This window comes from Leptonychotes weddellii, chromosome 7 (assembly GCF_054177405.1).
Source record: "Leptonychotes weddellii isolate Sample4059 chromosome 7, ASM5417740v2, whole genome shotgun sequence".
In the NCBI taxonomy this organism is placed as follows: Eukaryota; Metazoa; Chordata; class Mammalia; order Carnivora; family Phocidae; genus Leptonychotes; species Leptonychotes weddellii.
Window position 1 is genome coordinate 17,409,898 of NC_138375.1, and position 18,511 is coordinate 17,428,408.

The 18,511-nt window shown below is 33.0% G+C and overlaps 1 pseudogene; it reads right to left on the bottom strand.

The window, feature by feature from the left end:
- Positions 1-11,873: 11,873 nt before the first annotated feature.
- On the bottom strand, positions 11,874-11,954 carry LOC115938968 (U2 spliceosomal RNA; annotated as a pseudogene).
- Positions 11,955-18,511: the final 6,557 nt, after the last annotated feature.

Here is an 18,511-nt window from a genome sequence, read left to right on the forward strand (position 1 = left end):
TTCAGTAAAAGTTCTGTTATCTGCAATAATAGATAGCCACAATGGCACTACTTTTTACAGTGCATTTCAGTGTATTAAATTTTGAGAAATATAAATTTTTCTGAAGGACTATAAAGAGGTAAATAAATATTTTAGTATGACGTATTTCTTACAAAATTATCTTTAAGTTTCATATTTCTTTATCTAATGTCCTATATATATAAATTAAAATCTCTTTAAATGTTTTTATTCTTTTCATAAATATAAAACTAACTACTGTTTTATCTTATTAATGTGTTGTATTATATTTATGGACATGATATAATTGTAATTTTTATTGTATTACATTTGCCATGGTGTCTTAAGATGTAGTTGTTGGCTTTACAATTTCAGAAACTCAGTTTTATATTTTCAGCATGAATTATCAATCTCTAGAGGAGGGGAAATTCACTAGTGAAATGAATTTTTTTTTTTTTAAAGGTTTTATTTATTTTTTTGACAGAGAGAGGTAGAGGCACAGTGAGAGAGGGAACACAAGCAGGGGGAGTAGGAAAGAGAGAAGCAGGCTTCCCACCAAGCAGGGAGCCCGATGCGGGGCTCGATCCCAGGACCCTGGGATCATGACCGGAGCTGAAGGCAGTCGCTTAACCAACTGAGCCACCCAGGTGCCCCTGAAATGAATTTGAGACTGGCTGATAAGTTAAAATGGCAATTTGTCTATTTAAAATGTTACAAATATCCTCTGATCACTAGAATGGAGAGGTAGTAAATTTATGATCCCCGAAAGTAGTGTAAGTATAAAGATAGTTCAGTATTCATAGAGAAGAAGAAATAAGTGTGACTTACCTTAAGGTAAATTTCCATCCAGTTACATTCCTCTGGTGAATTTCCCTTTTCTATTTCAGGGATAAATCTGTTGCTTATGAACAAACCTTGAGCTTAAGGTTTTAGAGAAACATTCTTTGAGACACAAAAACCAATGCATGATTTTTAGCTTACTTTTTCTGATACATTAGAAAGCCCATAATTTTTCTCTGTAAAAAGCATGTAAGAGTTTTCAGGATTATATATTACTTTGCCTTAGCAATAGCTATATGTATAATTCTATTTTAGAAAAACATCCTGATTTGCACACACACAAAATCACCTACAAACCATAGTTAAAGATGTATTAATTTTGGAAACATCCCCTGCATCCCTTTTTAAAGTAAATCCTGGTTATTGTATCAAGAGTGACAATTCCTAAACTTATATTCATACTTTAGAGGTTTTTCTGTGTCTGGAATTAAAAGTCAACCATGGGCTCCCAGCTCAGCAGGGAGTCTGCTTCTCCCTCTCCCGCTCCCCCTTCTTGTGCTCTCTCTCTCTCTCAAATAAATAGATAAAATCTTAAAAAAAATAAATAAAAAAAATAAAAGTCAGCCATGGTTTAACTGCACACATATTTACTTGATCTTTTAACTTTTCAACAAAACAAATTTTTTTAGGTTAACAATACATTGTAAAATTATTTGTTGTCTTAAGCAAGTAGATTGCCTCAATTTATATTTGGTATATTACTGTCAAGACCAGTAGATTTCTGTAAGTCACTAATGTGGTGAATTAAACCTGTAAGTAGATAAGCAAAATTAAATAAAATGCAGTGTCTGTAGGCATATTCTTGGCTTTGGTGATGGGTATGTTAATTAGGTTGAATGGTGTGAAATAATATCAAAACTTCAAGTTGTATACTTGTACACCTTAAATGTATACAATTTTTATTTATCATTTTACCTCAATATAGGTGGGGGAAATGTATAGGATATCTTTAGAGTAGTCATATAAGGCATCATTTTGGAATATCTCCCTTTGATTGTAGTTCAGATGTGTATAAAATACTTAATTGTTATAAACTACCAACTGATGACTATCGATGTCTTCAAACCCAGTGGTGTAGAATTGAGCAGTAGAAGTTTTCAAATTAATATTCGATACTTACAAGGACTTCCTCTTCTGCAGGCATTTCTTTTTAAAGAAGATACAAATAGTTTACTCAGCTATAGGTTTAAAACCACTCAGCATTTGTCTCCACAGCTAGGAAAATAAGTGTTCTTATCAACAATAATCTTAAATTGTGTGATTTTCTAAAGAGACCTGTGAACAGTTGGTGAGGTAAATCAGTAATAGCATGAATTGCATGTATTGGTTGCACCCAAGAAGGAAGTATTATTTTGAAATACATTCAAAAAGTGTGGTCTATCTTAGACCTTCCTTGGAATTAAAGATTTTTATTTCTTTTTTAAACTCTGGCTAACCAGTCTCAAGAAAAGAGTCAGACCACTCAACCGTCAGCTATTAAAAATGAGGGGAGAAAACATTGATTTTTTAAAAGTAATATTTCTTAATTGTTTCAGAAATAAAGACTATGGCATGGAGAGACTGATGGAATCCTTTGAATAGGAAAGAACATGTTAAACAGATATATAAATAATGATATTCCATCTATAAAGTTTCTACTAAATTATAATCCTTCCGCCACTCAATGTTTCCAATATTGAAGTAGCCCATTCTCTTCCCAAGGCAAATTATTTCTCATGTAGAATCATCAGACTATTTTTAAAGGGATTAAGTAACTTATCAAAGACCTAGAAAAAAAATTGGTACTAAGATTATTAATATTAATTCTAAATAATTTATTTTAATAAAGAGTAATTATGGAAAATTAATTTTTAATACTTTAATTTCACATGCTATATTGACTTGGAAGATGTAGTAGTTGAGTTTTGGACTGAATAAAGAAAGAACAATTAATTATTTTAATAATACCTCAATGTACACAGTCTAGTCATTTTACTTGAACAAGGATTTTTAAAATAATCTCGAAATTTTTCAGACAATTATACTACTAAGAAAAGAATCTTTTAACTATTTTCATACATGCTTGGCCTTTAATTTAAATATAGTATTGTTTTCAGTGAAGTTATTTTTTACAACCTTACTGATTGAGCCATGAATGTTTAATTTTTAAGAGAACTAACGCAACTTTCTTATCATGTAATGAAAAGATTCTTTCATCTGTGCTGTTACTTCAGTGTGTAACCATATCTTTTCTTCTGCATTATTTGTATATAATTCTTTCCAAAGTTTCATAAGAGAACAAGTTACGTCTAGTTCTACTCATGAAACTCTCCATATATCCTGTCACGTGGGCGTAGGTTGCTATCCTCTCTGATAATAATTCTGTTAATTATAATCATCACTTCATATATAACAGCTGAGAAGCAATTTGACAAAACTGAGCAAGAAGTCACCTGTGATATTCCATAGCCATAAATTTTAAATAAATCTCTCCAACTCTCTCTGTCTCTCTTTTCTCTTCCTCTCTCTTTCCCTCTCTCTTTCTCTTCAGCAAGGCTGACGACATCTAATACAAATTCTGAATTACATAAAATAACATATTTTTAAAAGCACAAATAAGATCTTGATAAAAATAAGGTAAATAACCAGAGACCAGGAAAAATAAAAAGATAATCAAAAACCAGGATGAGAAACCAGTATTCTTAAGGATTTCTGACTTAGATAATGAGTACCTTTAGTTTATATCAAAGTCAGAGACCTGTTCTTTACTCCATGTTAATTTTTTTTTCTTTTTTTAAAATTTTATTATGTTATGTTAATCACCATACATTACATCATTAGTTTTTGATGTAGTGTTCCTTGATTCATTGTTTGCGTGTTAAATTTTTATTTAGGACTGAGATGCCTGATTAAATCTTAAAACTTTAAAGTGTGAAAATTCCATTGGTAAATTGAGTAGACAAATATTTAGCCTATTAATAGAGGGGAAATTAGTGTCTTTGGATAATTCTTAATTGTGGAACTTTCCATCTACTCTCTTGGATATGCAAATATATGTAGGCCAGTGAAGTGAAATCCATGCCAAGAAATGATAATAAAATAAAATCTTAGGAGGATGTTACCTATGTAACAAAATGTAAAGTCCTTTCAGAAAAGATGCACATTAAAAAAAAAAATTAAACCCACATAGAAGAATTTCTTGCAAATGAGCTCATAATTCAGAAATAAAAATATAATAATAATTATTACACCATATATTAGAGTCAACATCTACAAAAAAGAAAATGGATCCAATTCTTGTGTATCTTTAGATAATAAAACTATTACATAGACTCTATAGAAAGTTTAAAGTAAGGATACCTAGGACACCATTAAAATAGTCAAGAAAGTTTTCAAAAATAATTTTTAAAAAGTCCTATAAATGATGAATATAGCTATTTTAATTTTTTAAAGAAATGTTAGATCATAAATGTTTTAAATTCAACTGAGAACTTTAATGAACTGAAACATAGTTTTGGGAAAATTACCCACAATTCATCACAGACAGGAAAAGAGAGCCAAATACAAGACAGGTGATAAGACTTGGAGGCTCAAATGAGAAGTTGCAAAATTGGGGCACCTGGGTGGCTCAGTCGTTAAGCGTCTGCCTTCAGCTCAGGTCATGATCCCAGGGTCCTGGGATCGAGCCCCGCATCGGGCTTCCTGCTTGGTGGGAAGCCTGCTTCTCCCTCTCCCACTCCCCCTGCTTGTGTTCCTGCTCTCTCTATCTCTCTCTCTGTCAAATAAATAAATAAAATCTTAAAAAAAAAAAGTTGCAACATATATCTAATCTGAGTTCAAAAAGAATAAGAATAGATATAATAATTTAATGAAATAAGGTTAAGAATTTTCAGAGGTGATAAGATGACAAAACCTTTGAGTTCATAACAGAGTAAATGAATAAAACCAAAATGACCTTATATCTGAAACTTAACATTGAGCTTGTACAATCTCAAAACAAAGCAAAGACGGCACAAAGATAGGTAGTTATAATGGAATAATACTGGGACTAATAGAAGAATTTTATTACCAATAAGTGAAGCCAGAAAACAATGGAATAATATCTTGAGAATGTTGGGGGGCAAAAGGAATTTTCAGCATGAGATTTAGTCATCAAATAAACTATTCCTGTCATTTTTATAGAGTGAAAAGGAGACAAAACATTTAATATAAATATTTTTTTTAACTTAAAGGAAACAAAAATGAGGGCAATTTTCTTGTGGGGCTGGGAGTAAAACTTCTTTAAATAAGTACTACAGGGTCTATTTTGTCTACTTGACATAGACCCAGAAGAAAAAGCAAGATGCAAGAAAGAACATTCTTTGGGTATAGGCAATCATATTGACATTGATTCTTCTGAACAAATGTTACAATAGTATCAGTACTCCCCTATTCTAATCAACTATACATTTACATGAAAATATGAACAAATCTAGTTTAGGTTTCAGACCCTGCACAGCACAACATAGAATTATTATTGGGTCAGAGATAATCCTTGACAACTCAGATTTTCATTCAGAACCTGACATTATGAGTTGGCATGTTGTCTCCTTGGTGAGGTAACTCATTATCCTGCCCCAGGCACTGGCAACAGCACCTTTGGTAGACAAGGAAAATACACAAATATGGAAATGACAGTAAGTTTCAGATAACAAGATTAGTGTTTTTTCTCAGATTCAAGGGCTTGCTTTTATATTAATCAGATTTTCTGACTTCCTGTGGGCACGGGCTCCTCCTTGTTTACCTTCCAGTTACCCAGAACTTCAGGAATAAAAATCCAGAGGGGCAACTGAAAATTCTAAAATTAGATATTGACCATCTTATTTTTTTAAGAATTTATTTATTTATTTTTACGAGAGAGAGAGAGTGAGCTCACCAGCGGGGGGGCGGGGGAGGGAGGAGGGGAGGGCAGAGGGAGAAGCAGACTCCCCACTGAGCAGGGAACCTGATGCAGGACTTGATCCCAGGACCCTGAGATCATGACCTGAGCCAAAAGCAGACACTTAACCAACTGAGCCACCCCAGTGTCCCTTGCCCATCTTATTTTTAACTAGATCTCTCTCTCTTTCATACACAGACACAAAAACACATACTTAGTCATGCTATATATATTCACACGCTTATACAATGTTGATAATATCTTACCATTCATTTTCCCTGTTGCACAATGTCAGGCAAATCTGTGGCTAGATCCCCTCCCCACCATGCTCACAGCTTTCTGCTAGACTTCTGTGACATCAATCATTCTGATAGCTGAGTATGCTCATACTCTTCCTGCTATTACCTTTGCTTACATAAGCTACATGCACATACAGCTTATCCCTGTTTTGTGTTGATAGAAGCCTCCTGGAATCATGTCTCACACCCTGATTAATGTTAGTCTGTGACTCCTTGCCATCCTTGAGCTATTTAAGACTTTTGCCCATGGTGCCCTAGGGCTATCAGTATTATAGTGGTGCTCGCTAAATTCCAGAAGTAGGAAAGGGGAAACACTTTGAAAAGCAAACATCAAGAAGATTCTGCAGGAAAGGGGTCAGTGAATTTATACATACTAATTCCTGGTCATTTTTTTCCTAATCTTATAAATGGACCTTATTTATGTCCATTTTTTTTTTGTTTTTTTTTTTTTAAGGAGGAGCTCAAAAGGAATACAAGCTAGATGGGTGAAAAAAAGGATGTGTTAAACATTGTGAAAATGGTGATTGATGTACTCTCTTTTGGTTTTAATATGTTGATAGTTTCATGTGTCACTGATAGGAAAAAGAATAGCACAGGCTCTGTAACTTTGAAGTTGTTAACTTTCTTCTCATCCTCAGAAAATAAGCCAGGAATCTGACAGGGAAAAATGAATTCATAGAACTTAGGCTAATATCTCTAGTACAGAAGAAATGTTCCTTTTCCCTCACTGTGATTAACTTTGAAGATGATTCTCCTCGTCTTGAGCCAATTTCATTGTAATAACTGGGCTTATTACATGTAGCCTGGTGCAAAGGAGGACACTGACCTGACCTGCTTAGGCTCAGCCTTTCTTCTAGGCCATCAAAAAGAGTATTTCTGATCACAATAATCTAGCCCATTTATTAGGAATAAAAATATGGTAGTATAAGGACATTACCCAAAATAATTAATTTGTAGATTGTACTACATTGCCTAGAATGCCATCTGGTTACCTCGGGATGGTAGTAGATGACAGATCAAGAATTCAACATGTGGGATTAAAGACAGCTTTCATCATTGGACTTCTAATTAGGATTTTTTTTTTTTAAGCTCTGATAAAGCCAACACTATTATGAATGTTGGAAGATACATTGGAGAGGTCAATGGAAAAGGAAGTAGAAGTTTTTCTCATTTGTTTTTGATTACTCTGCCAAATACTGCCTTCCTAGAAAAACTGTCTAACTGTACAGTTTTGTAGTCATTTACACAGAGATATCTACCTAAGAAATCTTGAAAATGCAAAAAAAACACAAAAACTCCCTATGGAAATTTTATATATGATAAAGCTTCAGTCTCAGATTAGCAGGGAAAGAATGGTATTTTAAATAAGTGGTTCTGGAATAACTATAAAGTCATGTGGAAAATGTTAAAATTGGATCTTTTCCTCATATCATACAACAGGATATGTAGTTCAAAAGGATCAAAGATTTTAATTTGAAAATAAATCCAGACAAGTGATAGAAGAAAATGTGGGTGAATTTCTCACAAATAATTGGGGAATATGTGCTATTATTCAAACTCCCAGGTCCTTAAAATGAAAATATCAATACATTTAATCATAGGCCTTTAAAAAAACTGTATGTTAAAAACTGTAGTTGAGTAAAAGGCAAACTGCCCACTGGGAAACTATTTGCTCAGCATATTCTAAATATATAAGAACTTTTTAAAGCTAGAAAAAAAGATCCAACAGAACATATGCTAGAGCTATGAACAAATATTTCACAGAAAAATAAATTATAATATACACACGTTAATTCACACTCAAAATAACAAATTCATATTAAAGCAACACTAAAATACTCTAAGAGAAATATAAATGGATTTACTTTGGGGGAAATTGAATTAACTGAAAGAGAAATTTAGGAAGTTTGGAACAACATTAATTATAATTGGACCTCTCTTTCATCGATGTTTTGAAAATTAACACTTCTTTTACAATTACTACCAGAGCAATTTTAACTTTTGTCCCATCAGTGAATAAATTAAAGTGAAGAAGAACATGTCTTAAACATACTCCATCTCCATAGGAAGAAGACTTCAGTGTAGAAAGCACCAGAAATATTTAAGAAAGTTGTATTAAATATTTATGCTAACATAAACGATTTCAATATATATTTATGTTGAAACTTTAATATGACATATAGACATTATATAATATTTTCTAATTAAAAAATCTGAGAAACTTCTGACCTCAGCTTTTTTGAAAATATATTCACTACGAATGAAGCATTCACATGTAAATATTCATTAGAAGAAAAAGTACAGCCTTGCCTCTTACACTTGAATTTTTCTTTTACTATAGAGAATGATTTAAATATGAGTTGTATCCAAATTATTTTAAATTACCTGGTACCCAGAGAGAGCTTAATCACATTTCCAAACATAAACATTTGCTAAATGTCTTTCTCTTTATTACCTAACTTGCTTCTCCTTATTATTGATTTATTTATTCTTAAATTCATATTTATATATTGCACTAGTCATATATATATTGCCTGTGCTTATAATGTAAAACTCTTGAAAAAATTCTTGTGTCAAGATATTACCATTTGAGTGTGCACATAATTACTCCTTTCGGATGAACCAAATTTAATATTGGTAGAATATCACCACATGAATTCCATCCTTCTCTCAAGAAATTGATATGTTTTCAGTGATATTTTTCTGTAAGGTATAACATGTGAAGTCACAGGAAATTTCAGAAATTACCACAATACTCATAATAGTAGTATAGATCAAAGATTTATTGATCATGCCTCTTACGGATATTCTATTTTTGGAACATCAAAGTGGAGCACATAGAATAACAACATCCAGAATGAAACAATATAAGACTTAGATGACTCATTTTAAATTAAACTGCACGTTTGTTTAATTTGTTCTCACCTACATTTTTCTTAACATTTTCTCCTTCTGCTGCAATGACAAGCATGAAGCTTAATATCTTTCATTTATTGATATATGTTTAATTAAGATTTCCCTACTTTCTTTCTGTGAAACCAAGTCTGCATAATAAAAATCTCTGTCACAATTCATATATCAAGAAAAGTCAATGAAGTCTCATTTTAGGATTAATGGCAAAACACCATGACATCAATTGCTGCCTTTAAGCAGTGAATTTCCACTTAGCCAACCATTACCTCTATTTAATCAAAATAATTACCTCTGTGAATCCCAACTACTAGAACTGGTTGGACGGAAAACAGAACAAGACATTATTTTTTTTCAGTTTTTATCATAGTAAATTTTAAAGATATTTACAAAGTTAGAGAAATAATATAGTCGAATAATTAACAATTTACTATTTTCTGCAATTATCCATTCATAAAGAATTTTGTTTTATTTACACTTCACATATATTTTCTAACTCCCTGATGGATTGTTTTGAAGCAAATTCCAGAATCATATAATTTCATTCATAAACATGTTAGTATATATCTGTAAAAAATAAGGACATAAATTTATACCTAAAACACTATAAATAAACACAAAATTAAAAAATTATAACTTAATGTTATCAAAGTCCACTCTCTTTCTATCCATCACAATTCATTTATTGAATAGACTTTGTATAGAGTTCCCCACATTCTGGATTTTTTCTGATTGTATCCCTGTAGAATTGTTAAACAAGCGCCTTTGTCGTCATAGTGTTTTTGAATTGGCAATTGTATATAGAGGCCTGATTTTCTTCCCTCCCCTCCCTTCCCCTCCCCTCCCCTCCCCTCCTCTCCTCTTTTCTTCTCTTCTCTTCTCTTCTGTTCTCTTTTCTTCTTCTTTCTCTTCTCTTCTCTTTTCTCTCCTCTCCTCTCCACTCCTCTCTTCTCTCTCAACCTCACAAACTCTCTCTCTTTCAACAAGAATGCTTCATAGGTATTCTTTTTTATTAGGAGGCACATAATATTTAGTTATCTTTTATTTGGGATGTGTGTATTGATTATAATGCTTTAGTTCTTTCATCTTACCAGGGATTGCAAAATTCTGGTATTCTAATTCTAATTTTTTTAGTTTATGAGTTGAAACAATCTCATAAAGTTAAGCTTATTGATCAAAATATTTATAAATTTCAATCAATTACATTGTTACTCTTATTAATACTCAAATTGTCCATTGTTAACCTGTTAGAACTTTTTCAAACTGACTCCTGAGCCCCTATAAATGATCCTGCTAATCTTTTTTTTTTTTTAAGATATTATTTATTTATTTGACAGAGAGAGACACAATGAGAGAGGGAACACAAGCAGGGGGAGTGGGAGAGGGAGAGATCCTGCTAATCTTTGATAATTTCTTTGTTTTCTGCTATGACGAGATATTTACAGGGATCCAACCAATCCATAATACTTTAATACTAAATTTTTCATTATTAATAATTAAGTTAGGACAAGAGGCATAAATCAGAAATCTCTTGGACCATCCAAGATTGTCACTCTAACTTACAATCATGTTACCTTTTAATTTTTTTTATTTCCCTTGTCATGACTTCAAATTTTCTTTTTCAATTTATTTAAGTGCTCTTTATCTCTACACTTTTCCCCTAACATTGTCTTGGACATGTGAAGGACTGTATATCAGGGTCATAAATATATTCACATTATACTAAGAGTGAACAAAGGAAATATGTTTTTCTTTTTTTTTTATAATTTATTATCATAAGCCTCTGCTCAGTGGGTAATAAAAAAGAAACTGATTTTATTTCTATCAAATTCAAAACTGGATCTGATGATTTAATAGTCCTCTTAAGTAATAGTCTCTCCAATTTCTACCTGCCTTCCATTCACCTAGCCCTTCTCTTGAGATAATGCTGGGTTTCCATGACTGCATAGTACACAGTAGAGGGCTTCCTGATCCATGTGGCATATCGTTCTGTCCTCTGCCACTTTGTGGTCCTGAGCTCCTGCTATGGACTGAACTATATTCCTCCAAAGTTCATATGTTGAAGCCCTAACCTTCAAGGTGATAATAGCTAGAGATAAAATCCTTAGGAGGTAATTAAGCTTAAATGAGCTCGTAAGAGTGGAGCCCTACTGAGATAGTACTATGGCCTTTTAAGAAGAGTAAGAGTCAGAGAAGAAGAGAGAGAAAAAAGGGAATTTCTCTCTCTCCCTTGTGAGAAGTGAGAAGGTCGTCCTTTGAAAACCAGGAAGAGATCCCCCACCAAAAATCAAACCCTGAGAACCATTGATCTTGGAATTTCCAGCCTCTAGAACTATAAGAAAACAAATTTCTGTGGTTTAAACCACTTGGTATATAATAAAGTCCATCTGAGATTTAGGAATTATAATCAGATTGAGAACTAAGGCACCATCCTGCTCTCCCACCGCAGAGTTAAAAATACAAAGATTATGAAAAAAATAGAGACACTAGGGTCAAGCTTCTCAAATAACTTAGCCTCATTCCAGAATGAGCAGTGAGAAATTATCATGTAGTCTTTAAAAAATAACTTTAGAATCAGACAAAGGGGTGATTATTTAGGAGGTTCAGATCAAGGATGTACATCTTGAAGAGATATATTGTTGAGTAAAATACAAAAGATCTAAAAAAGACTTAGCATCCTCAACAAAGAACAAGAGAGCATCATATTTATAGCATTTATAACATAATGCTATAAAACAGTAATAGGTGAGTTGCAATTGTATCAAGGTGAGAAGAAAAGTAGAAGTGAAAAAGAAGGAAAGAATAAATTTAAAAGAATTAAGAATTGAAATCAGTGAAGAATAAAGATATAAAACAAGATTAGAACCAAAGAAAAATGGGGAAAAAAGATTAGAACCAAATTCTCAGAGAAAAGATATACAATGATTTAAAAAAAATCAATTCTCCAAAATTAGATATATTAAGACAATATAATTCTACACTTGGTCTTAGCCAAAAGGCCGAGAAGCGATGGGAGACAATATAATTCTAAATGGAATTCCGATGAAATTTGCTTTGGGGATTGAACACTATGATTTGAATGTCCATATGAAAGAATATTATCTGAAAGTAATTTTTAAAATATGTTGAAAGTAATAAAAAGGTCTATTCCAAAACAGATATTGAGAAAAAATATTGTAAGACAATGCCAATAGTAAGATTTCAGTACTAACCCAGAAATAGACAAATAGATCAATGAAAAATAATAGAATACTGAAAAAAAGATATATTCATTAGTATATAGGGCCTTGTTGTATGACAATAGTGTTTTTTTTTATTATGTTACGTTAATCACCATACATTACATCGTTAGTTTTTGATGTAGTGTTCCGTGATTCATTGTTTGCGTATAACACCCAGTGCTCCATGCAGTACGTGCCCTCTTTAATACCCATCACCAGGCTAACGCATCCCCTCGCCCTCCTCCCCTCTAGAACCCTCAGTTTGTTTTTAAGAGTCCATCGTCTCTCATGTTTCATCTCCCCCTCCCATTCCCCCCTTCATTCTTCCCCTCCTGCTATCTTTTTCTTCTTCTTTTTTTTTTTTTTTAACATATAATGTATTATTTGTTCAGAGGTACAGGTCTGTGATTCAACAGTCTTACACAATTCACAGCGTTCACCATAGCACATACCCTCCCCAGTGTCTATCACCCAGCCACCCCATCCCTCCCACTCCCCACCAATAGTGTTTTATTTTTAATCTCGATGAGGAAAAAGTTTAAGTGTGATTCAATGTTTAATTCATACCTCATAAATGCCAGGAGATTAAAATTTGGAATGTAAAACATAACAAAATGCAACATGCAACAAAGCATTTAGAACATTAGGTGTATATTACACATATAGTAGAATTATTTTTTTTATAAACAAGCCAGGAAACCCAAACATTATAAGAAGAAAGTCATATTTGACTTCATAAAAAGTTGCACATTCTATATAGTCCACTGTTGTCCGGTAAAGCTTTCAGAGATGATGGAAATGTTCTATAAATAGCCAGTAGCCACATTTTGAGCAATTCAATCAACAATGTGACTAAGAAACCACATTTGATAAATGGCTACTGTGTGGAAGCACATTGCCTATGGACAATGCTACTGGCTATATTAATAAGACAAAATCATGTGACATATTATCGATCTAGAATCAATAAATGTTCATTGAAAATGGTAACAAAATTTACAACGAAACATGGTAAATGCAAATTATTTGAAAAGATAATTTTCAGATGAGCAAATCTAGGTGGCAAATGAATAAATGAAAAGAGGTTGAATCTGTCAAGGCTTTAGGAAGATCAAATTAATTATTTAACACCACTTTTTACCTGTTAAACTGTCAAACAATAAAGTAGCATGTATGATAATATCCATAATCAGCATGGATTAAAGGAGAAAATGTACTCTCAGTCACTTCTCTTGCACATGATAAGTGTTACACAACTTAGAAAGCAGCTTATCATGTTAACATAAACACGAATGTAACCTTGACTACAAATTCTTACCAATTCCACATGCCAGAATCCATCTTGAAAGGTAGAGCACCAGCTACAGTGGGTAATATGCCCAATTGTCTCTAGTGTCAAGAAAGCAAATCAAAACAAAATAAAATCTTAAGAGTGAATATTCATTATTACCTAAACTTTTGAATTAAAGGTACATTAATATAATGTGAAATTGAGGCTAATCTATGCAGTTTGAACTGGGAGAATTTAATTGGGGAATCAGTAAAATTTTTTTAAAGAATCAAAGAAGTATGTAGAATAAATTCCTATTTTTTGAAACAAACACTGATTAAAAAAAAATGGCCACATTAGAATCTTCATAATCCAGTTTAAAAAGTATGCACTGTAAGAGTTGACGGAATCCTCACCCCCAGAACTTATTGTGTTGAAGAGAAGACCATTTCTTGCACTCTCCCCCTCCTCTATCTCCTTCCTTCATCATACCATTGTCCCAAGGCCATCTCCAAAATGAGGCCAATTATCAAATTTTTCTAAAACACTACCAGGAAAAATCTCATTATGCCCTACAACTTTCATTCCCTCAATCACTGAAGAATTCTCCATCTCACAGAGCATCTCATTTCACCCAGAACCTTAGCATTAAATGACTTTGTGCATCCCTTATTCTGGTACTAACACTCATCCCCCCTGACATACCACCCTCAAGTTTGTCCAATATCGTATCTGCAGTTCTAGCTCTGTAACTGGAGCAATTTCCATCTCTCAAATCCTTCTTTTAAAATTTTCTTCATTTTCTTGCTCTGAATGTCATTATCAGAAACCCTCTTGAGGTGGCTGCTTGCATGTATATATATAATCTGTGTTTGCTTTGTATATATATTTATGTCTGTGTATATATGTGTGTGTGTGTGTATGGCTGTTTTCACTTTGACAAATCCTACATTCCATTGAACCTCTCTCTCTCTGCTATAAAATTTCCATGTTATTCTTTTTTTTTTTTTTTTTTTTAGAGAGAGAGAGGGAGAGAGTGTGCATGCACGTGCATGCTTGAGCACAGCTAGGGAGGGGCAAAGGGAGAGGGAGAGAGAGAACCTTAAGCAGGCTCCAGGTCATCACGGAGCCTGAAGCATGGCCTGATCTCAGACCCTGCGATCATGACCTGAGCCAAAACCAAGAGTCGGAAGCTTAGCCGACTGAGCCATTCAGGCGCCCCTGTATTTCTTTTTTCTTAATTTCCATTTTTTCTGCTGAGATTCTCAATCTTTCCACTCATTGCATTGGTCTTCTTTGTTAAAATGTTTAAATGTTTTTGTAATTATAACATGTTTATTATCTATGAATTTTCCCTTTGTTATGGGACACATGTTCCTGTGTCTTCATATATTTAGCATTTATTGTGCACTGGAAATTGTGGGTGCTACATTGTTGTGTGTATAGATTTAGTGTTGACTTTTACTCTTGCAGTAAGCTAATTTACTAGCAGATCAGCTTGATCAATTGTTTGTCTTTGGTAGGCCTGTGTAGAGTGGCTCTTGGTATATGGATGTAAGGCAGAGCCACTCTTGGGTCTGAACTGAATTCCTACAGTGTTCAGTGAGGTGTCTTCATTCCCTCTGGTCGGTTGTCTACCAGCTGTGTGCAAACCCCAGGCCTCTGTGTAGGACAATTTATGTATGTAACTTACCCCAAGAATCATTTCTGTAGTCCAAATTCTGAAAACAGCTGTTTCATATATTTTTTAGGTTTTAGATTTAAACAGTTGCTTCATATATATATATATATATATATATATATATATATATATATATATATGTATTTTTATGGTTTTAGAAGGGTAGTTTGACACCCATTAATCAGACTTAGTCTATTATTACATGGTGAAACTTGCATTCAAAGTAAAATAATAATTAATAATAATAAATGAGGGGTGCCTGGGTGGCTCAGTCGTTAAGCGTCTGCCTCCGGCTCAGGTCATGGTCCCAGGGTCCTGGGATCAAGCCCTGCATCGGGCTCCCTGCTCTGCGGGAAGCCTGCTTCTCCCTCTCCCACTCCCCCTGCTTGTGTTCCCTCTCTCGCTGTGTCTCTCTCTGTCAAATAAACAAATAAAATCTTTAAAAAAAAATAATAATAATAATAAATGAAATAAATTTTATTTGAAAAATGAAAATGAATATATCTTATGTAATTATTAAATCAGGTGGTGAATATTGACTTTTATTTTTATATTATGTATTTCTATCCAGAAAACACTTATTGTTATAATATTTCTAGATAAACTTGTCATCTTTTATCTAGTCTTCGTACTGATATCTTTGTTTTTGCAGAGTGAAAAACTTAATGAAATGTCAAATACAGCTCAGTTTCAGAGTAACTGAAAATACCAAGTATAACACAATTAATATGCACTTTATCTTTTATTTTTATTGGCAAATTTTTTTATCTTCTGTACAGTGACAGGACTGCATCAGGTGTCTATTTAAATAATCAAACTTTTGACACCATAACATAATATTTAATATTGTTTCAAAAACAAAGAGAAAAGTTACATTTGGTACTTTAATTCACTTGAAACCTTTAATTTCTCAATATTCTTTAATTGTAACATAAATATATTTAAAATATATTATTAAGAATGTAATATCCCTAAATATTTTTTATTTAAACTATATAATTATTGTATAGAAAAGTACTTTTTAAGAATGAGGATTAAGCTACAGTGTAATGTCTAAAGAATTAATATATATTATCTGATCTTTGATGACTATCACAGATACAGGGTCCTAGCAATCTTTAAGGAGCTAGAGCTGTTATTTGTAATAGATATGTGGGGAATTAAGGAAATATACTGCAGATTAGAGCTCCTCCTATTCAACAGTTCATGATGCATTACCTTAGATTTATCCACATCTTAGAATTCTTAGGAGAATACTATTTCTACCTCATTCTGTATAGTAATAAACAGTAGCCACCATATTTGTTACATTTCTAACTTATGTACCATTTGTCTCTGAAAGAATATTTTAATTGTTTGGTCATGCACACTCGTTAAATCTCACTCTTATGTAGAGTTTTTTTGCATAATCATAAAATAAAATATATTCTATAATTTTCTCTTGCTATTTGGATTGTAAAAAAAATATTTAAATCATAAGTGTTTGAATCATAAATGCTTGTCCAAGAATAGCTAACTGGAAAACTATTGAAGTCTACATTTTTTATTTGCTTACTGTGTACCCTACTAAATAATTTATCATTGATTACTATATATTTCACAAAATTCCTTAAATCCTAACATAAAACTTATTTGAATAAGTTTGGCTAATGAATTCTAATACCCTTATGGTAAATTGCCCTTATGGTAAATACTTCTACTAGAACATGTCAATTAGATGATTTTATTTTTATGTTTCTATGGCTTCCATAATTAGTTACTACTATAGGTCATATTTAATAGTAGAATATATCTTGAGTTATTTATTTTAGGAACTATTTTCTCAATATTTTGAATATTATTTTAAATTAGTTGTTTTGGTTACATCATAACAATTGAGTGTTTATTTTTTAATTTTAAATTTGAATCAATTATAAAATATTTGTAGTTTTAAATAATTAACATTATAAATACCAGGTATTATTATAATGTATTAGGTATAAAAAGTAAACTGCAGAATAGAAACCAGTAATTTTATTAAATAAACATGAATCTAGTAAGAGGGACAGCATATTAAAAGAAAAAAGAAAAAGGTATTCTGGGGAATGAAATTGAAATTAACAGAAACCATGGAAAAGGACAGCCAGAGAACTTTAAAATATTCACTTGGTACTTGATCCAGTATTAGAAAAATAGAAAAGGATAAATTCAGGACAAAATTAGATGGGGTTATGGATCTCTACTATTTTAATAACAAAATATAGAGATAATTGCATGAGAGTATAGATTTTATTGTTAATACAGATTTTTCCCTCTCTAGCTATTATAGTTCTTAAAGGAACTAATTTTGATAGTAATTCCACTGATAAAATGATTTTAATTTCAATATTTCGGGTCCCAGATAAGCAGGTATAAACTCATTCTTCTCTTCTCCTAGCCTCTAAACCCAACAAAATACTTTGGAAATAAGTCCACAATCATAAAAGTTCTCTGAAAGGTAGAAAGAAGATAGACTGGCTAGGGCCCTTCAGTCTTGAAGATGTATACTTCAGTGAGGCTCTCCAGAATTTTATTTTTACCCAGAATGGCCAATAGGCATAGGACACACACACACAGACACAGAAAAGCCTGCTCTTTGGCCAAACGACTAAGAAAGCGTAAGCTCAGTAGAGACCTGGTAAGGAGATTCACTCACTGATTCATACCCAGTGGCAGTGACAACAGTGAGCCAGCAGGCAGACCCATCCACATGTCCGACAGCAGCAGAACTGATCTGACCACATCCCAGCTCCTCCAACAGGTCAGGTATCTCCTCGTTGTCCTCCACTCCAAAGCAGAACATAAACTAGGCTCAGGATTTCCTGATTCTCACCAAGTGTCAGAAAGCTGCCCAAAGAGGTATTTCCTTCCTCCAACAGCTCAGCAAAGATAAAATGGAAACTTAGAGCACCCTGTGTGTGTGTGTGTGTGTGTGTGTGTCTGGTGAACGGACAGAAAAAACATTCTCCACCCGGTATCCTCACCATCTAGCTGGGGAGTTCCAGGGCAGCGCCTTCTGCCCCACAGGCAGCACCTGCAAGGCTAGAAAGGGAGCTCTCCTCAAGCCAGAGCAGGGAAGACCAGAGAGGCACTGCAAGGGCTGAGCTAGCAAACATGTCAATGGGATTACAGCCTATAAATACAGGCCAGAACCTACATGCTTAACCTGAATAGGGCAAACGGCTGATGAAATAAAAGATTCAAATAGGATCAACTGTCTCCTAATACAATATCCAAAATAATAAGCATCAAAAATTACTCCTCATACCTAGAACTACCAGAAAAATCATGACTGAAAATCAAGTGATACCAAGGCTGAGATTAATCTAGATGTTGGAATAATTAACAAAGATCTTAAAACATCCATTATCATAATGT